The sequence below is a fragment of the Bufo gargarizans genome, chromosome 6 (assembly GCF_014858855.1).
Source record: "Bufo gargarizans isolate SCDJY-AF-19 chromosome 6, ASM1485885v1, whole genome shotgun sequence".
Classification (NCBI taxonomy): Eukaryota; Metazoa; Chordata; class Amphibia; order Anura; family Bufonidae; genus Bufo; species Bufo gargarizans.
This window is the reverse complement of record NC_058085.1, coordinates 49,528,082-49,539,958: the sequence shown is the minus strand read 5'-3', so window position 1 is coordinate 49,539,958 and position 11,877 is coordinate 49,528,082.

The following is an 11,877-nucleotide window of genomic DNA, read 5'->3' as shown; positions in this document are numbered from 1 at the left end:
GTCACTTCAGTCGGACTACGCTTCCCGTAATGCCTTGCGAACCAAATGAACGACTTTGCGACTGGACTTGTCGCAGGGGCTGATGGGATTTGTCGTTTTACCAGGATAGGAAACCGTCCGTGTCACCTGATTGGTGAATGAACGCTGAACTACACCTCCCGTCATGCCGTTCGAATCAAACGAGTCGTTTAGTCTACCAGGACCGGCGTGGGGGATGACGGAACTTGTAGTCTTCATAAGTTACTGAATACGTAGACGGTATCTGCTGGAGATTTGTGTCATGTGACTGCTGATTTAGTCATGTGATCTAGAGACGTCACTCATTGCTGGTTGGGTGGGCTTTGGCAATGGGTGTAGTAGCCAAACTAACCCCTCCTACTGTTAAACAACCCAAAAAAACAAAAACATGGCTGCTTTCTTCCAAAAACAGCGCCACACAAGTCCACAGGTTGTGTTTGATATTGCAGATCAGACCACTGAAAAGGATCTGAGTAGCAATACCAGTAAGAACCTGTGGGCAGGCGTGGCGCTGTTCGTGGTGGAAAAAAAGCAGCCTTGTCTTTCTAATCTCACAGCGTCCTAATCCAAAAATTTGAATGTAAATTTAAAGGGGTGCCTGGTCAGAACCTACCCCCAGTGCTGCTACTATGAGTACATGTGTTCTCCCAGCAGATGCCACTAGGTGGCGCTCCGTATATAAAAATCTCTATAGCTATAGAGCTAGTATAGACTTCAGTGGGCACCGGGGTTCTGCCAAGCTAGAAACTTGTCTTCAGGATAGGACATAAGCGTCGGACAGTTATGGGGGGGTAATAGTGATCCCGATTCCTCTACACGTTGCCACTCCATTCATCTCTATGGCACTGCATTAGGTAGCCGAGCGCTGACGTGTGTGACCTGTCATTCATACGGTGACACCGGACCCCATTCTCAAAATAGGTCCCAACTGTAGGTCCCTCATCGATCAGATACTTATCCCTGAGCCTAACCTAGTGCGCAGGCCCGGTATCTGTCAGAGGGACGGGGAGGATTGAGGAGGCGGCACTGAGCTGTAGAAGGCGGTGCTGAAGACAGGGAAGGCGGCGCTGGGCACCGGATGGCGAGGGGTGCGGCCGGGCACCCTGTATTAACGGACCTCCCCTTGGGCACCTGTGGCTCCTTCACTCTCAGGAGCAGTGGGGGGTCCCTAAAGGTATCCTAGTGATAGGTCATCACAGTATGACTACATGATCGACCGCTCTGGCTCATAGTGGAGGGTTCTCGACTGTGGAAGTTATTTCTTATGGAGTCCTTCAAAGCTCCCTGCTTTGATTCATGGAGGGGGGACCCATGTGGGGACAACACCCACCTTTAGGTATAATGTTTAGGTAGGTGGTTACATCCCCATGGTGCCAGGATCCAAGGTTTCCAGCAGAACATTGCCCAGCCATCTCACTGCCTTCTCTGACTTGTCTTCTTCCCAAAGTGCTATCTCTGCCCAGGTCAGTTGCACACGAGCTTTTGGCCATCCACATGATTCAGGGGATCCATTATTCTTCCATTACTCAGTGGTCCAGTTCTGACACCTAGGTGCCCATTGTAGGCACTTTCAGTGGTGGAGAGGGGTCAGCATGGACACTCAGATCCAAGATGTGATGTCCTGTGTGTCCTCACCCCTTTTTGTCATAGCCAGTTGAAAACTTTTCAGTAGTTTGCTCTACAGTAGCTCCTGTGTAGGATCTGCCAGACGGGCTAGCTTTTGCTTCCCATGTGCACCAAGGAGCCCTGGGCGCCCATGATCATGTCATTGGTCATCCATTTCTGGACCTTTTATGGTAGATACTAACCACTGCCTGCCAAAAACGCCTCATAAAACCGGACGTTTTGGGGATTCTCTGACCCAATCATCTAGACATCACAATTTGATCTCCAATCCATACACTCCCCCATTTTTCCTGTTTCTGCCACATCAACTTCAAGAACTGACTGTTCACTTGCGGCCTAATGCAGCATCCCACTAGCTTATGTGGGAACTGCAAGAGCTTTTTGTCATCTTCTTTAATTTCATGCTGCATTGTGCTTCTGTGTGAAATACCTTTTTTCCAGGCTGTCAGGTGCACCACATACATCCACCACTAGAGGGGGTAGCAACACAGTATATATAGGGCAGTTTAGGCCTAGTTAGGTGGTGGAGTCAGTTGAGAGAGAGTGAGAAGTGAAGGAGTGAGAATGCAGCTGCTAGCTGTGGTTAATGCAAGGCAATTCAATAGAAACAGAGAGAAATAAGACACAAAGGACAACAGCCATTGATTCAGGCTTTAAGGACCTTTGGATTCCAGGTGAAGGACTTATTAGCTTCAGGCAGCCTCACCATTAAAGACCTGGAGAAACAGAACCAGATTAAAGAGCTATTTATCAGTGAGTACCTAACTAACTACCCTAGCCTGACACATTACTACCAGCACAGCCCGTTACTGGGATTAATCACATCCAACTTGCATGTGTATCAGAGACTGTTTAATAACTGGATGTAAACTGTTATCAAGAACCTGGTTACAGTAAAGTTCTCAGTTGGATTTAAACCTGCCTCATTCTCCTAACTCCATTTCACTACCACTCTACCACATTTTGCATCATCAAGGTGCTGGCGTTATGACAAAACCTAACTCAGGGGCCCAGCCGCCCAAGCACTCAGAAACCCAATCACCATCAAGGGCACCTCGATCACCACCCGGCCGGTGTCCCCTGTAATAGAGTGTGCCCCGGAGAATCCAGTGCTGTTCTCTCCTTCATTGCACTGCTGGCCCAGGGAGGCGACTGCTAAACCGTGAGTAACTGATGAACTGTATGGACATTCCGGCCCACCGTAAACCTCCCTTGCGGACTGGCACGCTGCAAATAAAATTGGCGTCACGAACAGGATCAATATCCTCTGTGCCTTATGTGAATGAGCCCCATTTGTTTGACTGTATTTATTGGGCTAAAGAGCTGTTTAAACTGCTTAAAACTGCAAGGATATACTGTGCCCGTTGACTCCTTTGAAATCGCAATGTTAAAACTGAAAAAAATCGCATATTTTTGCGTCACTAGAACTGCTTGCTGCTATTGAATTGACTTTGACCTTGAACCTAACATGGCCGCCGGAGACCTTCTTGTCTGATTTTTGGTGCCCTCGCTCTGCAAAACACCCTATACGGCGGTAAAATAGAGTGCCACCCCTATATGCAAAATTTTGTGCCGCCTCTTTTGTCTGTCAGACACACTGTAGGGAGGAGCCACGCGCAAGAGGGGAGCATGACGTGCGTACGCTCGTCCAAGAATACGCAAGAATTTGCATGTGAGTGACGGGAGGAGAAAGTTAGTGCGATCACCAGCCGTCCTCTTTGGAACAATTATATGTTAGTACTCCGATACCCCTGCAGTCTGAGAACTTCCCAAAAATAACAGGATCCGCTGCCAGAAAGGTTAACTTAAATACAAACTGCTTAAACATTACATTCAGCCAGCACCGCGATTCTTAAAGGGTCATACCCCCACAAAATAAAGATGGCCCATCGCAACGCAGTATAAAAAGTGTGTGCAACTGAATTCCTGCCATTACTATGTCTGTGCAGGAAGATAACGTGCAACCTGACCTCAATAGGTCCCCTGCAGTAACCGCAGCCGGTTCCAACGCATCATCAGCCGCGGCAGCATAGAGTATGATGCCTCTAACAATGCCTTACTACTTTGGGGCCCCCTGGTTCCCACGATATTCTGGGAAAGCTCACACTTTAAGAGACTTTAAATAAAACATTCTTGCTATATTCAGGTTGTACCCTGTGACAGTAGAGCAACAAATTAAGATTCTGCTTGCGCAATTGGAAGGAGCTGCCCTCAGAGAAGTGAAGTCCTGGCCAAGCTCAGAGAGGAAAAAGCTGGACCAGATATTTGAACGGCTCTGCATCACCTTTGAACCCAAGACTGTGTCGAAGGTCAAGATTATGTTCTTTAGCAAGAAACAGCAATCTGGTGAGTCACTTAGAGACATTGCATTGTCATTTCAGGAAGCCCTCAGAGCTGTGGTACGGGTAGACCCTCATGAGTTTAAGACGCTTAAGGAGCAATTAATTGAAGGTGTTAGTACAGAAGCCTTAAAAAGTCAGTTAAGGATGTTAGCGGCTCAGCATCCAAGATCTACTTTCCTAGACTTCAAGGAGTTAGCCATCAGTATTATGGGGACAAACACACCATTGAAGCCTGCTAGGCCCGCCGAAATACCAATGGATATGCCAGTTGCATCTCTGAAATGTTATTCTATCGCCAGTCAAGCCACTCCAGCCCCGGCTCCTGATGCAGTTGCCGCCTTGACGGAGCAAGTCAACTTTCTGACCAAAAGTCTGGAGTAAGTATGCAAAAAACTGGAAGAGTGGGAAAAGCCCTTGCTGCTGGAGTATGAGGCACTGGTATCCAGGAGACTCTTCCCTCCGGATTATAAAGAGACATATCCCAAAAATTCTGGAGGACGCCCTCCTGACCGCTCCAGTGCTCGGAGAAGACCCACTTGCACCTACTGTCACAAGCCAGGCCATACAGAAATTATGTGCTGGCAGTTAAAAGGCCAATCCTCGAGGTCGAGGACCGCCCCTCGGGAGGTGAACCAGTAGGTCCAAAAGATCCCTGCTGGATGCCTAGATATGTAGGATCTCGTCCAGAAGTGGTTCTTCAAATAAATTGGGTTCCCTTTGTTGCTTTATTAGATAATGGGTCACAAGTCACAACCATTCAACAGTCGGCATTTGAGAAATACTGGGATCAGAACCAGTTAACACAACCACCAGAATCCTGGCTGAGTCTTATAGCCAGCAACGTCAAACCCGTGCCAGTGCATGGTTACTGGGAGCCAACTCTCCTAGTAGGAGGAACTACACTACCCCGGCAAGGTTTCATTGTTGTGCAGGTCAGGGAAGATCACAACCCTCCGGTAGTCCTAGGGATGAACGTTCTTAGGAATTGTTATGCTGAAATGCTTGAAGCTTTGCACAAACCTATACCTACCGCCGCATCTGCCTCCAAAAAGGCAATACAACATACTATCTGTGTGTTAAGTGGGCAACAGAAATTTGCCAATGAGAAAGGAGAGATTTGCTGTGCCCGCATCCAAGGTAACCAACCAGTAATCCTTAAACCAAATACCAAAACACTCCTGTGGTGCCGAGCTGTTCTTGGGATCCAAGGCCAAGACTACCAGGCCCTGGTAGAACCCATCACTCTAGAAGACCATCCTTTAGTCCGAGCCGCAAGAAACCTAGTGACTGTATCTCAAGGTAAAGTGCCTATTCGTCTTCTGAATTTAAGTGACCACAGTATAACTTTGAACAAGCATTGCCCTGTGGCTCAACTACTACAAGTCACTTTCCAAGATGTTCTCAGCGTGCCTGCAGCCATCACTGAACAGTCTGCTCAGAAGCTGCATCCACAAAAATATCCTTCAGATACATTATGGTGGAAAGAACTCAACATGGGGGATATCTCTACCCCTGAGGACCAAATTGAAGGAGTCTTAAAAGTTGTGCAAGAGCATCATCAGGCCTTCAGTAAACACCCTACAGATTATGGTGAAGTCAGTGTAATCAAGCACACCATCTCTACCGGTTCACATCCTCCAATCAAGGAAAGGTACCGGCCTATACCACCGACAATGTACAAACCGGATTCCAAAAAAGTTGGGACACTGAAGAAATTGTGAATAAAAACTGAATGCAATGATGTGGAGATGGCAAATGTCAATATTATATTTGTAATAGAACGTAGATGACAGATCAAACGTTTAATCCGAGTAAATGTATCATTTTAAAGGAAAAATACATTGATTCAAATTTTCACGGTGTCAACAAATCCCAAAAAAGTTGGGACAAGTAGCAATAAGAGGCTGGAATAAGTAAATTTGAGCATAACGAAGAGCTGGAAGACCAATTAACACTAATTAGGTCAATTGGCAACATGATTGGGTATAAAAAGAGCTTCTCAGAGTGGCAGTGTCTCTCAGAAGCCAAGATGGGTAGAGGATCACCAATTCCCACAATGTTGCGCAGAAAGATAGTGGAGCAATATCAGAAAGGTGTTACCCAGCGAACAATTGCAAAGACTTTGCATCTATCATCATCAACTGTGCGTAAGGGTCAAGGCCGTAAAACCATACTGGATGCCCGTGATCTCCGGGCCCTTAAACGACACTGCACCACAAACAGGAATGCTACTGTAAAGGAAATCACAGAATGGGCTCAGGAATACTTCCAGAAACCATTGTCAGTGAACACAATCCACCGTGCCATCCGCCGTTGCCAGTTGAAACTCTACAGTGCAAAGAAGAAGCCATTTCTAAGCAAGATCCACAAGCTCAGGCATTTTCACTGGGCCAGGGATCATTTAAAATGGAGTGTGGCAAAATGGAAGACTGTTCTGTGGTCAGACAAGTCACGATTCAAAGTTCTTTTTGGAAATCTGGGACGCCATGTCATCCGGACCAAAGAGGACAAGGACAACCCAAGTTGTTATCAACGCTCAGTTCAGAAGCCTGCAACTCTGATGGTATGGGGTTGCATGAGTGTGTGTGGCATGGGCAGTTGCATGTCTGGAAAGGCACCATCAATGCAGAAAAATATATTCAGGTTCTAGAACAACATATGCTCCCATCCAGACATCATCTCTTTCAGGGAAGACCCTGTATTTTTCAACAAGATAATGCCAGACCACATTCTGCATCAATGACAACATCATGGCTGCGTAGGAGAAGGATCCGGGTACTGAAATGGCCAGTCTGCAGTCCAGATCTTTCACCTATAGAGAACATTTGGGCATCATAAAGAGGAAGGTGCTACATAGAAGGCCCAAGACAATTGAACAGTTAGAGGCCTGTATTAGACAAGAATGGAAGAGCATTCCTATTTCTAAACTTGAGCAACTGGTCTCCTCGGTCCCCAGACGTCTGTTGAGTGTTATAAGAAGAAGGGGAGATGCCACACAGTGGTGAAAATGGCCTTGTCCCAACTTTTTGGGGATTTGTTGACACCATGAAATTCTGATTCAACATATTTTTCCCTTAAAATGGTACATTTTCTCAGTTTAAACTTTTGTTCCGTGATTTATGTTCTATTCTGAATAAAATATTAGAAGTTGGCACCTCCACATCATTGCATTCAGTATTTATTCACGATTTGTATAGTGTCCCAACTTTTTTGGAATCCGGTTTGTACCAGTCTGTGAAACAAATGATCCAGGAAATGAAAGATTCAAACATCATCCGGGACAGCGATAGTCCATGGGCTGCACTTCTAGTCCTCGTCCAAAAGAAAGATGGTAACATTCGATTCTGCGTGGACTATAGGAAAATTAACCAAATCACCCACAAGGATGCCTATCCTTTACCAAGAATCGAGGAGTCTCTGACAGCATTAGGGTCCTCAGTTTACTTCTCTACCCTAGACTTAACCAGTGGGTACTGGCAGGTACCTATGCCCCCTGAAGACCGTGAAAAAAACAGCATTTACTACCCTTATGGGCCTATTTCAGTTTAATTGCATGCCTTTTGGACTCTGCAATGCCCCTGGAACTTTCCAAAGACTAATGCAGAGATGCTTAGGCCACAAAACTTTAAAACTGTCCTACTATACCTGGATGACGTAATCATCAATTCAAAATCCTATGAGGATCACTTAAAACATCTTGCAGAAGTCTTCCAAGTTCTCATCAAGCATGGACTCAAGATCAAACCATCTAAGTGCTATCTACTAAAGTAAGAAGTCAAATACCTGGGACATGTGGTCGGTGCTAAAGGTGTCAAGCCAGATCCAGAAAAGATAGCGGCAGTCCGGAATTGGCCTACGCCTACCACAGTAAAAGAGGTGAGAAGTTTTCTTAGTTTTGCAGGATACTACCGACGTTTCATCCCTCACTTCGCTCAGATTGCTGAACCGATACAAGAGCTCCTGGGAGGACATCCTAAAAAGTCCCAGAAATCCCAGATATCGGTTGAATGGAATGAAGAAAGGGAAATCGCCTTCCAAGTCCTGAAGAAGAAGTTGACAGAACCACCTATCTTGGGCTATCCGGATTATCAACAGCCATTCCATCTCTACACTGATGCCAGTCGGAGAGGCCTGGGAGCTGTCCTGTCTCAAGTGCAAGGAGGTAAAGAAAGAGTAATTGCTTATGCTAGCAGATCTCTTTCTTAGAGGTGCTGAGAAAAATAACCATAATTACAGTTACTTCAAGTTAGAGTTCCTAGCACTTGTTTGGGCCGTCACTGAAAAATGTAAAGACTACCACGCAGCAACCCCATTTGTAGCCTATACCGATAAGAGCACCATTACATTCCATCGTGAGCAAAACTCCTCTAGAAATAGTGCTCATTGACCATGTAAAGTTGGAACCAAGTCGCTCAGGGTATACCTACGCCATGACAATAATTGATCACTACACCAAATTTGTAGTAGCCGTACCTGTTAAAGACTTGACAGCCAAAACCACCGCAAATGTTTTCTGGAAAAACTTCCTGTTGCCCTATGGATGCCCTGCAAAGATTCTTACAGATCAAGGATCTGCCTTCAAGTCCCAATTGTTCCATGAACTGTGTTCACTTCACAATTGCCAGAAGATCCAAACAACAGCTTACCATCCTCAAGGTAACAGACTTTGTGAAAAGATGAATCAAACCTTAATTGAAATGTTGAGGGCTGTACCACCTGTTAAGAGGACCGAGTGGCCAACTTTACTACCTGAATTGATGTATACTTACAACAATACTATCCATTGTTCTACTGGGTATACTCCATATTATCTTATGTTTGGCCGCCAAGGAAAGTTGCCTGCAGATCACACCCTGGATGTGCAAGTTCCAGATTCAATTAATCCTCTACCACAAACTAGGTAGGTGAGTGAACATCAAAAACGCCTAGCCGATGCTCAGGAGATTGTCCAAATCTGCATGGCAAATGCACACCACAAACAACAGAACGACTATAATCAGTCTGCTAAAACTGAACCTTTAGAAATTGGTAATCATGCGTGGCTAAGAAATAACCATCGCACTAGCATTCTGGATAGCAAATGGGAAAGAAAACCCTAGCTCATTACAGCTATTCCTAATGGTAAGAATGATGTATATGAAATCACTAAGGAAAACAGAGCACCACAAATAGTGCATCACAACCGCCTTAAGTTATGTCTAAAAAGAGCTGTTCAAGAGAAAATTCCATCCACGGTATAAGTGTCTGAAAAACCAGCTGAACCAGAAGGACCAATGCAAACCATTGAGAAATTACTGGAGTCTGATCCTCTACAGTGGTTCCTTATGCTGTGGCTTATAATTCCTATACCTGCAAAGGTAAATACAGTTCCACTTCAGCCAGACGAACTACCTCATGGAGGATCCTCAGAAATCCCTAATATACCCAGTTCTTTTGAACCAACGTCTATGGAGTCTCTACCACTTCGGAGATCCGACCGGACTACTAAGGGACAACCGCCTGCTCGTTACAGAGACTTTCTGCAAGCGCGGCCGAGAAGAAGACTTCCAGCCCTGCCTGTTCAACAGTAATTTCCTTCCCCTACAATTTGAAGCCACAGAGCCAGGTGAAAGACTTATTACTTTGATTGTTTTGCCTTACCCAATGGACTCTCTACAAACCTGCTTCTACTTGTTTTGCAACGTTTACGCCTTGTGCCCGGAGATAGACTTTAACGTACCTGAGCCTCCGTGATATTCCTCTATTGACATTTTGCTCAGGGAACAGATTCATGCCCTGTGAGCCTCCTGTAAGGTTTATTGTTTAATTTTATTATGGACTATCCTGGTTTTCATTGTTAGCTGTGCCAGGTCAGCGCCCCAGTTCACCAGTCTTAGAAGAGAACGACGGCCCTTGTCACCAAGATTGTACTTAAGTGTATTTTCATAATGTGCATTTTCATGCTACTTGTTATTTATACCTGTATGCTGGATTGCGTGTTTTTCTTCATTTTTGTATTTTTCAGGAGACTTCGTCCAAAATGTGTCGAGGTCGACACATATTAAACAAAGGGGGTATGCAGCGTCCCACTAGCTTATGTGGGAACTGCAAGAGCTTTTTGTCATCTTCTTTAATTTCATGCTGCATTGTGCTACTGTGTGAAATCCCTTTTTACCAGGCTGTCAGATGCACTACATACATCCACCACTAGAGGGGGTAGCACCACAGTATATATAGGGCAGTCCAGGCCTAGTTAGGTTGTGGAGTCAGTTGAGAGAGAGAGAGTGAGAAGTGAAGGAGTGAGAATGCAGCTGCTAGCTATGGTTAATGCAAGGCAATTCGATAGAAACAGAGAGAAATAAGACACAAAGGACAACAGCCATTGATTCAGGCTTTAAGGACCTTTGGATTTCAGGTGAAGGACTTATTAGCTTCAGGCAGCCTCACCATTAAAGACCTGGAGAAACAGAACCAGATTAAAGAGCTATTTATCAGTAAGTACCTAACTAACTACCCTAGCCTGACACATTAATAACATCCAACTTTCATGTGTGTCAGAGACTGTTTGATACCTGGATGTAAACTGTTATCAAGAACCTGGTTATAGTAAAGTTCCCAGTAGGATTTAAACCTGCCTCATTCTTCTAATTCCATTTCACTACCTCTCTCAACATTTTGCACCATCAAGGTGCTGGCGTCATGACAAAACCTACTCAGCACCCATTCACCATCAAGAGCACCTTAATCACCACCTGGCCGGTGTCCCCTGTAACCGAGTGTGCCCCGGAGAATCCAGTGCTGTTCTCCCCTTCATTGCACTGCTGGCCCAGGGAGGCGTCTGCTAAACCGTGAGTAACTGATAAACTGTATGCACATTCCGGCCCACCGTGAACCTAACATGTTCTACCCCTGCAGACTGGCACGCTGCACTAATATATCCCACCTAATGACAGGAGCCATTGTCACCTATATTGGCATCTATATTGTTATCCTGGCACTTAAAGGGCGTTAGCCAGGGGTGTACCACCAATGAGGCCAGGTAAGGCGATCGCACCAGGTAGGGGCAAAAGAGGGGCAGCCGAAGGGCCATAGGCTGAAGTAAAGGGGTTAGGTTAAAGGGGTATTTCCATCACATACAACGGGGATATATCTCTAAGATACAGTACAGACCAAAAGTTTGGACACACCTTCTCATTCAAAGAGTTTTCTTTATTTTCATGACTGTGAAAATTGTAGATTCACACTGAAGGCATCAAAACTATGAATTAACACATGTGGAATTATATACATAACAAAAAAGTGTGAAACAACTGAAAATATGTCATATTCTAGGTTCTTCAAAGTAGCCACCTTTTGCTTTGATTACTGCTTTGCACACTCTTGGCATTCTCTTGATGAGCTTCAAGAGGTAGTCACCTGAAATGGTTTTCACTTCACAGGTGTGCCCTGTCAGGTTTAATAAGTGGGATTTCTTGCCTTATAAATGGCGTTGGGACCATCAGTTGCGTTTTGGAGAAGTCAGGTGGATACACAGCTGATAGTCCTACTGAATAGACTGTTAGAATTTTATTATGGCAAAAAAAAAGCAGCTAAGTAAAGAAAAACGAGTGGCCATCATAAGAAATGAAGGTCAGTCAGTCTGAAAAATCGGGAAAACTTAAAGTGTCCCCAAGTGCAGTCACAAAAACCATCAAGCACTGCAAAGAAACTGGCTCACATGCGGACCGCCCCAGGAAAGAAAGACCAAGAGTCACCTCTGCTGCGGAGGATAAGTTCATCCAAGTCACCAGCCTCAGAAATCGCAGGTTAACAGCAGCTCAGATTAGAGACCAGGTCAATGCCACACAGAGTTCTAGCAGCAGACACATCTCTAGAACAACTGTTAAGAGGAGACTGTCTGAATCAGGCCTTC